Source organism: Psammomys obesus, unplaced genomic scaffold, assembly GCF_907164565.1.
Source record: "Psammomys obesus unplaced genomic scaffold, mPsaObe1.curated_primary_1811, whole genome shotgun sequence".
Lineage (NCBI taxonomy): Eukaryota > Metazoa > Chordata > Mammalia > Rodentia > Muridae > Psammomys > Psammomys obesus.
This window is the reverse complement of record NW_026590142.1, coordinates 844177-859931: the sequence shown is the minus strand read 5'-3', so window position 1 is coordinate 859931 and position 15755 is coordinate 844177. Positions and strand designations below refer to the sequence as shown.

The 15755-nt window shown below is 38.7% G+C and overlaps 1 pseudogene; it reads right to left on the bottom strand.

The window, feature by feature from the left end:
• Positions 1-15755, bottom strand: part of LOC129676272 (kinesin-like protein KIF18A) — an 87158-nt pseudogene that overhangs the window by 39110 nt on the left and 32293 nt on the right.

The window sequence follows — 15755 nt, the reverse complement described above, 5'->3', positions numbered from 1 at the left end:
GCCCCTGCAAAGACCTCAAGCACTTGCAATCCCTTTGGTACTTGCACAGCGCCCTGCCCCATACTTCAGGCATCTACACTCTCTAACACCCTGTTCGTCAAGGCACACTTCCACACACACACACTCACATGCTCAACTGCAATTGTCCTTCTGTGCCCGTGGAATCTTTTTCCCTTAGGTACAGCTAAATCACCAACGCACACTCTCAAACCACAGGACCTCTCTCATCTTCCTGAAGAATTCTCCAGACACTAGAGAAAGACAGTACCAGTCTGAACTGCAGAATCCAGGAATAAACAGTGACAGTTACATATAAGCAAATGGCCAAAGGTCGGCATAAGAACACGTAGAACAAAAATCAGGACATCTTGGATTCACCAGGAATCCCCAAAATCAATGGATACTCCAATTTATTGGAAACATAGGAAAAAGATTTTAAAGCTAGGCTTATCCAGTTATTAGCGGCACATAAAGAGGAAACAAACAAACAGAACTCCAACAGCACAGGCTTTAAGAGCACAATCAATAAATGGGACCTCATGAAACTGAAAAGCTTCTGTAAAGCAAAGGACACCGTCATCAAAACAAAACGACTGCCTACAGATTGGGAAAGAATCTTCACCAACCCTTTATCTGACAGAGGGCTAATATCCAATATATATAAAGAACTAAAGAAGCTGAAAAGCAACAAACCAAGTAATCCAATTAAAAAATGGGGAACAGAGCTAAACAGAGAATTCTCTGTAGAGGAATATCGAATGGCAGAGAAACACTTAAAGAAATGCTCAACATCATTAGCCATCAGGGAAATGCAAATCAAAACGAACCTGAGATTTCACCTTACACCCATCAGAATGGCCAAGATGAAAAACTCAAGTGACAACAAATGCTGGAGAGGTTGTGGAGAAGGGGGAACCCTCCTCCATTGCTGGTGGGAATGTAAACTGGTACAACCACTTTGGAAGTCAATCTGGCACTTTCCCAGACAACTAGGAATAGTGCTTCCTCAAGACCCAGCTATACCACTGCTAGGCATATACCCAAAATTTGCTCAAGTACACAATAAGGACATTTGCTCAACCATGTTTGAAGCAGCTTTATTTGTAATAGCCAGAACCTGGAAACAACCCAGATGTCCATCAATGGAGGAATGGGTACAGAAATTGTGGTATTTTTACACAATGGAATACTACTGAGCAATCAAAAAGGAGGAAATCATGAAATTTTCAGGCAAATGGTGGGATCTAGAAAAGATCATTCTGAGTGAAGTATCCCAGAAGGAGAAAGACAAACTTGGTATATACTAGCTTATATAGACCTAAAAGATATGATAAACATAATGAAATCTACACACCTAAAGAAGATAATCATGAAAGTGGACATGGGTCAAGATGATCAATCCTCATTTAGAAAGACCAATGGGATGTGAATTGAATGTATGACAGGAGTCTACCGCAAAAGGCATCTGAAAGACTCTATCTAGCAGTGTTCCAAAGTAGGTACTAAGACTCATAACCAAACCCTCGGCAGAGTGCAGGGAATCATATGAAAGAAGGGGAGTTTGATGTGGAAAGGATAGGAGCTCCACAAGGACCAAACATATCTGGGCACAGGGTCTTTTCTGAGATGGACACTCAACCAAAGACCATGAGAGGATAAAACCTAGAACCTCTGCTCGGATGTGACCCGTGATAGCTCAGTAATCAATTGGTTTCCCATAGTAAGGGGAACAAGGACTATTTCTAACAGGAACTCAATGACTGGCTCTTTGACCTCCCCACCTCCCAAGGGAGGAGCAGTACTGTTAGGCCACAGAGGAGGACTTTGCAGCCAGTTCTGAAAATACCTAACAAAATGGAGTCATATGAAAGGGGAGGAGGCCCTCCCCTATCAGTGGACTTGGAAAGGGGCAGGGAGGAGATGAGGGAGGGAGGGTGGGATTGGGGAGGGAATGAGGGATACAGCTGGGATACAGAATTAACAAAATGTAACTAATGAGAAAAATAAAATTAAAAAAAGGAAACAAACAAATCTCTCAGAGAAATAGCTACGCAAATGGAAGCAAATAAAGAGGAAATGAACAAAGTTCTTAAAGAAACACAGGTAAATATAGCCAAACAAATAAAGGTACAAGTAGAGGCATAATTAGTGACATATAAAGAGGAAACCAAAAAAAAAAATAGAGAACATCATAGAGAGACAGGAACCCACATTAAGAAAGATGAAGGAAATGGTACAAGGCATGAAAACAGAATTAAAATCAATAAAGAAAACACAAACAGAGAAAACCCTGAAGCTAGAGAACTTAGAGAAAAGCTCAGGAACCACAAAATTAAGCATCCCAAATAGAATTCAAGAGATAGAAGAGAGAATCTCTGGTGCTGAAGATACACTTGCAGAAATTGATACTTCTCTCAAAGAAAAAAGTAAAATCAGAAAAGTCCCAAACACAAAACATCCAAGAAATCAAAGATGCTATGAAAAGGAGAACTCTAAGATAATAGGAATTGATGAAAAAAGAAGATACCAGGCTCCAAGGTCCAGAAAATATCTTCAAGAAAAATCATAGAAGAAAATTTTCCCAACTTAAGGAAAGAGATGTCCATAAACATACAAGAGGCCTATAAAACACCAAATAGGCTAGACCAGAAAAGAAACTCCTCACGTCACATCATAGTCAAAACTGTAAACTTACAGAACAAAGAAAGTATTAAAAGCAGAAAGGAAAAAAGGCCAAGTAACATATGAAGGTAGAACTATCAGAATCACACCAGACTTCTAAACAGAAACTATAAAAGCCAGAAGGACCTGGATAGATGTCATGCAGACTTTAAGGGACCACAGATACCAGCCCAGACTACTATACCCAGTAAAGCTTTCAATCAACATAGATGGAGAAAACAAAATATTCCATGACAAAACTAAATTTAAGCAGTATCTACACAGCAAACCAGCCCTACAGAAGATACTAGAAGGAAAACTCCAATCCAACAAAAACAACTACACCCAAGAAAATATAGGATACAGATAATTTCCCAACAAAAACAACAGAACAAAAAAATCTGAGCACAGGGGTCTTTTCTGAGACTGATACTCTAACCAAGGACTATGCATGGAGATAACCTAAGACCCCTGCACAGATGTAGCCCATGGCAGTTCAGTATCCAAGTGGGTTCCATTGTTATAGGAACAGGGACTGTCTCTGACATGAACTGATTGGCCTGCTCTTTAATTACTTCCCCCTGTGGGGGAATCAGGATTACCAGGCCACAGAAGAAGACAATGCAGCCACTCCTGATGAGACCCAATTGACTAGGATCAGAAGGAAGGAAAAGTCTCCTATCAGTGGACTTGGGGAGGGGCATGCATGCAGAGGGTGGAGGAAGGGAGGAATTGGGACAGGAGGAGGGAGGGAACCATAGGGGGGATACAAAGGGAATAAAGTGTAAAAAAATAAAAAAAAGAATGGCGACTAATCTCACAAAAAAAAAAAAAAAGAAAATAAGCAATGAAACACAGTAACACCACCAACTCCACAATAAAAGGAACTAACATTCATTGGTCACTATTATCTATCAACATCAATGGACTCAACTCTCCAATAAAAAGACAGATTAACAGAATGGTTGTGGAAACAGGATGCAACATTATGCTGCATCAAAGAAACACACCTCTGCAAAAAAGGTAAACACTACCTCAGAGTAAAGTGATGAAAAAATGATTTTCAAGCAAATAGGCCCAGAAAACAAGATGGGGTAGCTACTCTAATATCTAGTAAAATAGACTTTCAACCAAAATTAATCAAAAAAGATGAGGAGAGGCACTTCATTCTCATCAAAGGAAAACTCCGCTAGGAGGACATCACAATTTTGAACATCTATGCCCCAAATACAAGACCACTTACATTTATAAATGAAACATTATTAAAGCTGAAATCACACATTGATCCCAACACCTTCATAGTGGGAGACTTCAACACCCCACTCTCACTAAGGGATAGATCATCCAGACAGAAGCTAAACAATAAAATAAGGGCACTTTCAGAGGCCCTAAATAAAATGCACCCAATAGATATCTACAGAACTTTTCACCTCAAGTTCAAAAGAGTGTAACTTCTTTTCAGAATCTCATGGATCCTTCTCCAAAATGGACCATATAGTTGGTCACAAAGGTAGCCTAAGCTGAAACAAGAAGATTGAAATAATCCCTGTATCCTTCCTGACCACCATGGTCTAAAGCTGGACCTCAACAACAACAGAAATAGCAAAAAGCCTACACATATGTGGAAACTGAACAACTCACTACTCAATGACAGCTGGATTAGGGAAGAAATGAAGAAATTAAAGACTTCCTAGAATTCAATGAAAATGAAGACACAACATACCCAAAAGTATAAAACACAATAAAAGCAGTGCTAAGAGGAAAGTTCATAGCACTAAGTGCCTTCAAGAAGAAATTTGAAACATCGCATATGAGCAACTTAGTAGCTCACCTGAAAGCCCTAAAAAAAAAGAAGCAGACACACCCAAGAGGAGTAGATGGATGGAAATACTCAAGCTCAGGGCAGAAATCAATAAATTAGAAATAAATAAAACAATTTAAAGAATCAATGAAACCAAGAGCTGTTTCTTTGAGAAAATCAACAAATAGACAAGTCCTTAGCCAAACTAACTAAAAGGCAGAGAGAAACTATCCACATCAGCAAAATCAGAAATGAAAAAGGGACATAACAGCAGACACTAAGGAAATCCAAACAATCATTAGGTCTTACTACAAAAGTCTATACACCACAAAATTTAAAAATCTGAATGAAATGGACAATTTTCTTGATAGATTCCACTTACCAAGATTAAATCAAGATCAGGTAGAAAGACTGAATAGTACTATATCCCCCAAGGAAATAGAAACAGTAATCAAAAGTCTCCCAAAAAAGCCCAGGGCCAGATGGCATCAGGGCAGAATTCTACCAGACCTTCAAAGAAGAGCCAACTCCAATTCTCTTCAAACTATTCCACAAAATAGCAACAGAAAGAACATTACCAAACTCATTTTATGAAGCCACAGTAACCTTGATGCCTAAACCACAGAAAGACACAACAATAAAAGAAAACTTCAGACCTATTTCTCTTATGAACATTGATGGAAAAATACTAAATAAAAGACTTGCAAACCGAATCCTAGAACACATAAAACATATCATCCACCATGACCAAGTAGGCTTCATCCCAGGCATGCAAGGGTGGTTCAATACATGGAAAACTATCATTGTAACCATATAAACAAACTGCAGGAGAAAAACCACATGATCATCTCCTTAGATGCTGAAAAAGCATTTGACAATATCTAACACCCATTCATGTTTAAAGTCTTGGAGAGATCAGGGATACAAGAAACATACCTAAACATAGTAAAAGCAATATACAGCAAGCCTATAGCCGACATCAAACTCATTGGAGAGAAACTTAAATCAATCCCAATAAAATCAGGGAAAAGGCAAGGCTGTTTCCATATCTCTTCAACATAGTACCTGAAGTCCTAGCTAGAGTAATATGACGACTAAAGGAGATCACAGGGATACAAATCAGAAAGGAAGAGGTCAAAGTTGCAAATAATATTATAGTGAATATGAGCAACCCCCAAAATTCAACCAGAGAACTCCTCCAGCTGATAAACACCTTCATCAAAGTGGTTAGATACAAAATTAACTCAGAAAAATATCAGAAGCCCTCCTGTACACCAAAGACAAAAGGGCCGAGAAAGAAATTATTGAAACAACACTCTTCCCAATAGCCACTAATAACATGAAGTACCTTGGTGTGAACCTAACCAAGCAAGTGAAAGACCTGTTTGGAAAAAACTTCAAGTCTCTGAAGAAAAAAATTGAAGAAGCTACAGAAGATGGAAAGATCTGCTGTGCTCATGGATTGGTATGATTATCATAGTGAAAATGGCCATTCTGCCAAAAGCAATCTACAGATTCAGCGCAATTCGCATCAAAATACCAACACACTTCTTTACAGACCTTGAAAGAAAAATTCTCAACTTCACATGGAAAAACAAAAAACTTAGAATTGTCAAAATGATCCTGTAATGCAGCAGATCGTCTGGAGGAATCTCCATTTCTGATCTCAAGCTGTACTACAAAGCAACAGTAATAAAAACTGCATAATATTGGCATAGAAACAGAATGGTGGATCAATGGAACTGAATAGAAGACCCAGAAATAGACCCACACACCTATGATACTTGATTTTTGTCAAAGAAGCCAAAACCATTCAATGGAAAAAAGACAGGATCTTTAGCAAATGGTGCTGGTTCAACTGGATGTATACATGCAGAAAATTGAAAATAGATCCTTATTTATCACCATGCACCAAGTTAAATTCCAAGTGGATCAAAGACCTCAACATAAACCAAGACACACTAAATTGGTTAGTAGAAAAACTGGGGAAGAGCCTAGAACTCATTGGCACAGGGGACAGCCTTCTGAACAGAACACCAACAGCACAGGCTCTAAGATATGGAACCTCATGAAACTGAAAAGCTTCTGTAAAGCAAAAGACACTGTCCTCAGAAGAAAATGACAACCTAGAGACTGGGAAAGTATCTTCACCAACTGTATATTTGACAGAGGAGTAATATCCAGAATATATGAATAACTCAAGAAGTTAAAAAGCAACAAATCAAGTAATCCAATTAAAAAATGGGGTACAGAGCTAAACAGAGAATTCTCTGTAGAGGAATATAGAATGACAGAGAAACACCTAAAGAAATGTTCAACATCCTTAGCCATCAGGGAGATGCAAATCAAATGACCCTGAGAGTTCACCTTACACCTATCAGAATGGCTAAGATAAAAAACTAAAGTGACAACACATGCTAGAGAGGTTGTGGAGAAAGGGGAACCCTCCTCTATTGCTGGTGGGAATATAAATTTGTACAACCAGTTTGGAAATTAATCTGGTGATTTCTCAGACAAGTAGAAATAGTCCTTCCTCAAGATCCAGGTATACCACTCCCAGGCATATATCCAAACTATGTTCAAGTACACAAGGACATTTGTTCAACCATGTTTGTAACAGCTTTATTCATAATAGCCAGAACCTGGAAACAACCCAGATATCCCTCAACAGAGGAATGGATACAGAAATTGTGGTACATTTACACAATGGAATACTACTCAGCAATTAAAAACAAGGAAATCATGAAATTTGCAGGTAAATTGTGGGATCTAGAAAAGATCATTCTGAGTGAGGTATCCCAGAAGGAGAAAGATACACATGGTATAATCTCACTTATAAGTGGATACTAGACCTAAGAGATAGAATAAACATACTAAAATCTATACATCTAAAGAAGCTAAACAAAAAGGAGGACCCAGGGTAAGATGGTCAGTCCTTACTTAGAAAGACAAATGGGATCAACATTGGAAATAGGAGAAAAAAAGAAACAGGGCAGGAGCCTACCATAGAGAGCTTCTGAAAGACTCTATTTCGTATTGTATTAAGGCAGATGCTGACACTCATAACCAAACCTTGGGCAGAGTGCAGGGAATCATATGAAAGAAGGGAGAGTTAGTAAGACCTGGAGAGGACAGGTGCTTCACAAGGACCAAATATATCTGGGCAGAAGGGTCTTTTCTGAGACTGATTCTCCAACCAAAGACCATGTATCCTAGAACCCCTGCTCAGACGTAGCCCATGGCAGCTTAGTATTAATATGGGCTCCCTAGTAAAGGGAACAGGGACTGTGTCTGACATGAACTCAATGGCTGGCTCTTTGACTCCCTTTCCCACCCCCGAGGGAGGTGCAGCCTTGCCAGGCCACAGAGAAGGACATTGTAACCAGTCCTGATGAGATCTGATAAGCTAGGTTCAGATGGAAAGGAAGGAAGACTTCCTTTATCAGTGGACTTAGTGAGGAGCAGGGAGAAGATGAAGGAGGGAGGATTATATTGGGACGGAGTGAGGGAGGGAGCTACAGTTGGGCTACAAAGTAAATAAACTGTAATTAATATAAAAATAAAAATTAAAAAAATTGTCTCCCTCCCTAACCCCTTCTCTCTAAAAAGGCCCAGAGCCAGATGGTTTAAATGCAGAATTCTTTCAGTTTCAAAGAAGTAAAACCAATTCTCTTCAAATTATTCCACAAAATAGAAACAGAAGAAACATTGCAAAATTCATTCTCTGAGGCCACAGTCACTCTGATACCTTAACCACACAAACACCAACAAAGAAAGAGAATTTCAGACCAATTTCCCTTATGAACATTGATGCAAAAATACTCAATAAAATATTCATGAACTAAATCCAAGAACACATCAATGATCAAGTAGGCTTCATCCCAGATGTACAGGAATAGTTCAACATATGAAAATTAATCAGTGTAATTCACCATATAAACAAACTGAACAAAAGAAACCACATAATCATCTCATTAGATGATGAAAAAGCCTTTGACAAAAATCAAAACCCTTTCATATTAAAAGTCTTGGAAAGATCAAGGATACAAGGTGCATATCTAAACACAATAAAGGCAATATACAGCAAGCTGATATCCAACATCAAATTAAATGGAGAGAAACTTAGAGCAATTCCACTAAAATCAGGGAGAAGATAGGCTGCCCACTCTCTTTCTACGTAGAACAATATGACAACTAAAGGCGATCAAGGGGATACAAATTTGGAAATAAAGAATCAAAGTATTTCTATTCACAGGTGATATGATAGAGCATGTAAGTGACCCCCCAAATTCTAACAGAGAATTTCTAAAGCTAATAAACATATTCAGCTGGTTATCAAATTAACTAAAAAAAAAAATCAGTAGCCCTTCTGCATTGGCTAAGAAAGAAATTAGGGAAAAATTCTTCTCAATAACCACAAATAACAAAATATCTTGGTGTTACTCTAACTAAGTAAGTGGAAGACTTAAATGACAAGAACATCAAGTATTTGAATAAAGAAACTGAAAAAGATATCAGAAGATGGAAAGATCTCCCATGCACATGGATCAATAGGATTAATATGGTAAAAATGGCAGTTTTCCCAAAAACAACCTAAAGATTTAATGTAATTTCTATCAAAATTCCAACACAATTCTTTACAGACCTTGAAAAAACAATACTCAACAACATCAAAAAACAAAAATCCAGGATAGCTAAAACAATCCTGTACAATAAAAGAACTTTTAAAGGAACCACAATTTCTGATTTTTAAGCTGATCTGCAGAGCAGTAGTAATAAAAATCACATGGTATTGGCATAAAAACAGACAGGTTGAAGACTGAGAAATAAGGGCACAACCTATGGACACTTGATTTTTGACAAAGAAGCCAAAACCATTCAATGGAAAAAAGATAACATATTCAATAAATGTTGATTGTCTAACTGGATGTCTACATGCAGAAGAATGAAAATAAATCCACATTTGTCACCTTGCACAGAGGCGAAGTCCAAGTGGATCAAAGACTTCAACATAAAACCAGATACACTAATTCTAATAGCAGACAAATTAGGGAAGAGCCTTGAATGCATTGGCACAGGAGATAACTTCCTGAAGAGAACACCAATAGTTCAGGTTCTAAGATGAACAATTAAGAAATGAAACCTCATGAAAGTGAAAAGCTGTAAAGAAAAGGAGACACAAAGAAGCTAAGTAACAAGAAGGACCTAATGGAGGCTGCTGGAATCTCAGTCAGATCGAAAAATAAGGATGAATGAGGAGGATGAATGAAGGGAATTCGGTAGAAGAGGGCATGGGAAGGGGAAGAGGACAGATCAAGTATGGAGAGGACTGAGAGAGAGAGAACTGGAAGTGATGGTGGTGGGAAGGGGCAGCTCTGAGATAAGCTAGAAACCTAGGACAAGGGAAATTCCCAGGAATCTATGAGGGAGACCCTAGCCAAAAGTCCTAGCAACAGGGAATATGGAACCTGCAATGGTCACCTCCTGTAATCAGGCAGCCTTCCAATGAAGGGATAGGGACACTAATACACCCACAAATTTTGACTCAAAGTTTGTTCTGTCTACAATATGCTCAGGGTTAAAGATGGAGCAGAAATAGAAAAAACGACCAACCAGTGACTGGCCCAATTGGAGAACCATCCTAGAGCCAACCACTGACATATTACCTATTTCACTATTACTGCTACACTTTCAGATAGGAGCCTAGCATATTTGTCCTCTGACAGGCTTCACCTAGCAGCTCATAGAAACAGATACAGAAACCCACAGCCAAACATTAGGTGGAGCTATAGGAATTTTGTGGCAGAGGTGGGACGAAGGACTGGAGGAGCCAGAGAGGGAAAGAACACTACAACATAACTTTATTATAAATCTGGGCCCATAGGAGTTCAGAGACTGAACCACCAATCAATGAACATTGAACATTCACAGGACAGATCTAAGCCCTGTATACATATGCAACAGATGTGCAGCTTGATCTTCATGTAGGACTCCTAACAACTGGAGCAAAGGCTGTCTCTGACTCTGTTGCCTGCCCTTGGATCCCTTTCCCCTAACTGGGCTTCCATGTCTAGCCTCAATAGAAAATATGCTTAGTTCTATTTCTTTTTGATATGCCAAAGTGGGTTGCTATATTCACAGGGCCTCTACTTCTCTAAAGGGAAAGGGAGAAGGGAATAGGGAAAGGGGAGGGGAAAAGAAGGGTTTAGAAGGAGAGGAGGGAGAAAAATCTGTGATCAGGATATAAAGTAAATAAGTAAGTTAATTAAGAAAAAAAAGAAAGAAAAAAACACACATTAAACAGAAATAAATCTTAAGAGACCAAGTAGTAATTATTTTCTAGTCATTTAGAACATCTAAATTAACTAGAAAACAAATTTTGCAATAAAGATTTTAGGTGAGACACAATGAATTAGATGACATCACTTCCTTGGCAGAGTCATAACTTATTTTTATACTTGTTATTTATAAAAAAATATTTTTACACTAGCACAAGTACATTGGAATTAGAATTTTTCCATTAACTTTTGAAAACATACAAAAATATTATTGAAGTTTTATGGAAAACAAAATTTTGTTTATTCATGGTATTAAAAAGCACCATGTAACAATGTGACTGATATTAAAAAGGGAGCATTATAGAATACTAGGACAGTTACTTCTGAGGGAAATGACAAAGGTCATAGGATACATAATTTTATATATCAATAATTGATCATTTTATGGCTCAAGCCATCCAAATAATTTTACCAGAAGAGAAAGTTAAGGTGCTAAAAAGATTGCAAAAACTGCTTAGCAGTTAAGAGGAGTAAAAAGCTCTTGGCGAGATTTCAATTTAGGTTCCCAGCACTTATGCTGGAAGGAACACAACTGCCTGTGGTCCAGAGAGATCCAATGCTTCTGATTTCCTAGAACACCTGTAGCCATGTACACATACATGTGCTCACCCAGACAACCTCCCTTCCCATAATAAAAAAACCTGAAAGAGGGACATACACACACACAGAAAGAGAGAGAGAGAGAGCGCAAGAGAACGATATATATGATTTAAAGCCATCAACTCGAAAAAGGTCCGCCTCATTTCCCCCATGAAAACTATGGTACTGAGCATTGAACCCACAGACTCACACATGCTAGGCAAGCACTCCAAAACTGAGTTGTATCACAACAACTATTTTCATGTTTTCAATTTTTGAGATACAATCATCCTAAGTTTTCCAGGCTAGACTTGAAACTGGAATCCTCGTGACTCAAAATACCAAATATTTGAGAGATGGGCTACAATTTAGTTGGCAAATTACACTTGGTTAATATTGACAAATTTATAAAAGTAATCACTTTAATTTTGAAAAATTGGTAGTTTAATTTTCAAGAAACTTGTATTACATTAGTATTATTAACATGTTTAACAAAATTAAATACTAACTGTAATATTACATTAGAACAAAAGCTGTCTTAGGCCAATAAAAATGAGGAACAAGAAAACACTTATACATGTTTTAACATAAAAAAATGGTGGAATATCAAAAATTTATACTCCAAATAAAATAACAACAAATCAATATTGTAATGGGTTACTTGGGAGATTTCAACATATGGGAAAAGCAAGCATACTTAGTGCCCATGCACCTTAGCAGCAGGGAAACCTAAGATATGCAAAACTGCCTTTTGTCACTCACAAAATAATTGTCAGAATTACATGTGATATTGTAAAATAACACAGTCTGAGAATCCAGAACAAAGCCTGGTATTTCTAGACTACTGAGATGGCCCAGAGTGTAAAAATGCTTGCTGGACAAACCTCATAACCTCAGTTCAATCTCAGAAACTCACAGTGGGAGGCAAAAACTGACTCCTGAAAAGTTACCTCCTGACTTACATCTATACTTTCCTACCTATTTATAACACACACACACACTCACACACACACACACACACACACACACACATGCACACAATATTTCAATAAAATTTAAACTTGAGAGTTTTTACTATACTTTAGGAAACAATTGCTCTTTTATTGTAGTGGTCAGGTGAAATTAACACTTCTAAAGCTCAAGAAATCTACAATGCTATGAATAAAGTTTAGGGAGAAAAACAAAATGAGAGCAGTCAATACCATAATATTCAAAAGAACATTTTCCTCAATCAAGCTTATAAGTTTAACCATGAGGCAGGCAGCAGAGCAAGAAATATGAATCTTAAAGGGTTCAACATAGATAGTGGGTCAACTTGGACAGGAAATATTATTCTATCATTCTCTATCACTGTGAAGCTTACTCAGATAATACTATATAGAATCAATAAAAACAAAACAAATTTTCATAAATCTATACAAGTACTAATGAGAAAAGCACAGTTCAAAATAAGCTAACTTCACAGATGCCCTAACTAGTTTTTTCTTCTGGTTTTCCCATCTCTAAAATCAATGGAGCTGATGTCCAGAGTGTCAAATACAAAAAACAAACAAATGAGTTTTCTGACTTCAACTGTGTGTACGTAGATATACATATATGATACATAACAAAAAGTGATGATTAATAAAAGAGAAGGCTACATTTTATAATCATACATTCCCCAAATGAGATTTTAATAGTTTTACCTTTTAATTTCTTTGTCTTCAGTGTTTGAATGTACTAATTTTACATGGTCATTTTTGTCAGTCAAGGCATTCTGTTCTTCAAAGGCTTTTAGTTTTTCTTTCAACATTAAAATCTAGCAGAGGAAACACTTATTAAAATACAAATCAAAATCTGTCTCCATCTTACATGGCCATAGCAAAATTACAGTTATAATTAATAATCAAATGAACCTGATTTCCACTATAATAAGTAATATATTAAATTTTGGGACAATAAGGAATGAAACACCCCTTAAGTGAAGAACTGTAGACAATTATCATATCAATAAAAACAGTAGACATATCTCTGTTTTCTGCACATTACAGATCTTTACATATTGAGATATGTGATTGTTGAGATTAAGAACATTGCTCTTCAACTGCTGAAAAATAGAAATTATGAGTATAACTGACATAGTTAAAAACAGCACAAGTGGCATTATATCTCACTAACTTTGGTCCACCAATTTTGACTTTTTGACAAGTATAACTGGATAGCATCATGATTAATTATGAGACTGTCCAGATTTTAAATCTGGAAAAGAGAGTATGTTGAGCATACATATTAAATTATAAAAAAATTGGGTTACTGAAAAAATATCTCTAAGCATTTATTCACAATATAATAAAATTGTCTATTAATTCTTTCAATAAACTCAGAATTCTGTTTTATGTTTGCATTCCTATTAGTTTTTTTTTTGTTATTTTCAGAATAAGCAAGAGAAAATTAAACATAAAGTTAGTTTTGGTATTCTGGACTTTTCTTATTAAAGTGATTTAGAATCAGTACCAAAAAATTTTCAAGCTTTGGCCCATAGAGTTGTAAAATGGAGCATAAAAAACAAACTAGAAACCTCCACAATGGGTTGAAGTAATGTGTGAATGTACAGTCATATAGTTTGACCTTTTATATAAATATTACATAGACTTTTCTCACAGGCTGGCACATTTCTCATCTTCAGACTCTTAAAGGGGGAAAGGGAGAGCTTGAGGAGACATCACATCAGCTTATCTGAGGTCCCTTCTAAACCAAGGTTCTGTAATTTTAAAATATGTATATTTTTGGGTGGGGCAAGATGGCAGCGCCGGGAGGACTCTCATTCTGAGCAGCAGCACAGTAGGATTGGCACAGTGACCAGCAATCAGAACTCGCAGCCATAAAACACAAGAGAATGTGTTTCCCAGGTGAGAGGATACCCCACGGTGGGGGATTCAATCAGCTTTAACTCACCCAGCTAAACCACAGAGGAGATCCCAGTTCTGCCAGGCACTTGGTCACCAGCCCCAGCCCAGAGCCACATGCCAGCGTGATCTGGTCACTGTCCCAGACTGAACTGTGGGCCCACAACATCACAGACTGGATTTTCCAGTTGAGAGATAACCCCAAGGAGCAGGAAATGATTGGGACTTACCTTAGGTCACCCAGACATCCCCTGGAAAAGACTCGGGTTCCATGGGCACCCCAGGAGCCAGTCCGGAGCCAGTGCCAGGGAACTCAGGCTCTGGCACAGAGCCCTGCCTGCATGCCTGATTCACTGCCTCAGGTAGAACTGTGGGCCCCAGGGCACCAGAGACTGAGGTTCACTGTCAGGTGCAAACCCACAGGGAGGGAAACGGCTGGTCTGATATCAGAGCACTCAGCTGATACCACCACCCAAAAAAGGTCTCAGGAAAATTACCCAGTCTAGGCAGACGCCCAGGCTCCCAAAGGCCAGAAAGGCAGAGCCACGGGCGTGCGTTTGTGCATGTGAGTTCTACTCGCCACCCCAGATGGAATGGTGGACCCAAAGCAAAGACTGGGTATCCTTGGCAGGAGGAAATCCCACAGCGGGGGGATCATCAGGTCTAATGCTCAGGACACACAGCTCCAAAAGACTTTCTGGATTCACTCAGACTCTAGACTCTAACTTTCTACTGTAGGCAGGAGTGCTATGCTCAGCCGACTTTATTGAGTACCCCTAGGGCACTGGGGCACACAGATGCATCCTCAGACCTACAAAAGCCAGAGAGCCATTACAGCAGCCCTCAGATACTGTGCCAAGGATCAACCAGTTATCCCTAGCTAGACTGACAAACCTGTGGGAATCCCTGGTCCTTCAAGAGGGCTGTACCCACAGCGTCCGGACCAGAGCAGTCCCGCAGCCGACATCCCAGAAAGGGACACACAGCTTCTGGTCCAGAGTGAGGCACCCAGCCTTCAGGCCAGAGTGGAGCTCTCAGTTATCAGCCTCCAGACGAGAGCGGTGCCACCAGGCACCAACTCAACCTAGGTACACATTCTCCAGGCCCAGAGTGGAGCACTCAGCCTCTGGCGCAGAGACTTGCTGGGCACTCCTCTCACTTTCCTGGACAGAACTGTGTCCCCCAGGATAACAGACCGAGTTTCCCTGTTGGGAGAAAACCCCACAGCTAGGGAATCAGCAGGTTCATCAAGAGGACTATACCTGGAAAACTGTAACAACAGCAGCAGCTCACTAAATTTATAACAAGAAACCCAGCAGTGGGGCAGGTGTCTTGAGAACTTCTATGGATAAAAGGAGATCCCCCCTGCCTAACAAAGACCCCAGCTACTACTCAGGTCTATACACCTGAGGTGAGCAGTGGCAATTCCTAAGAAACACTGGCTATACAGTGACCATACAAAAAAGCAGAGAAGGACTCCTTCAGGAAAAA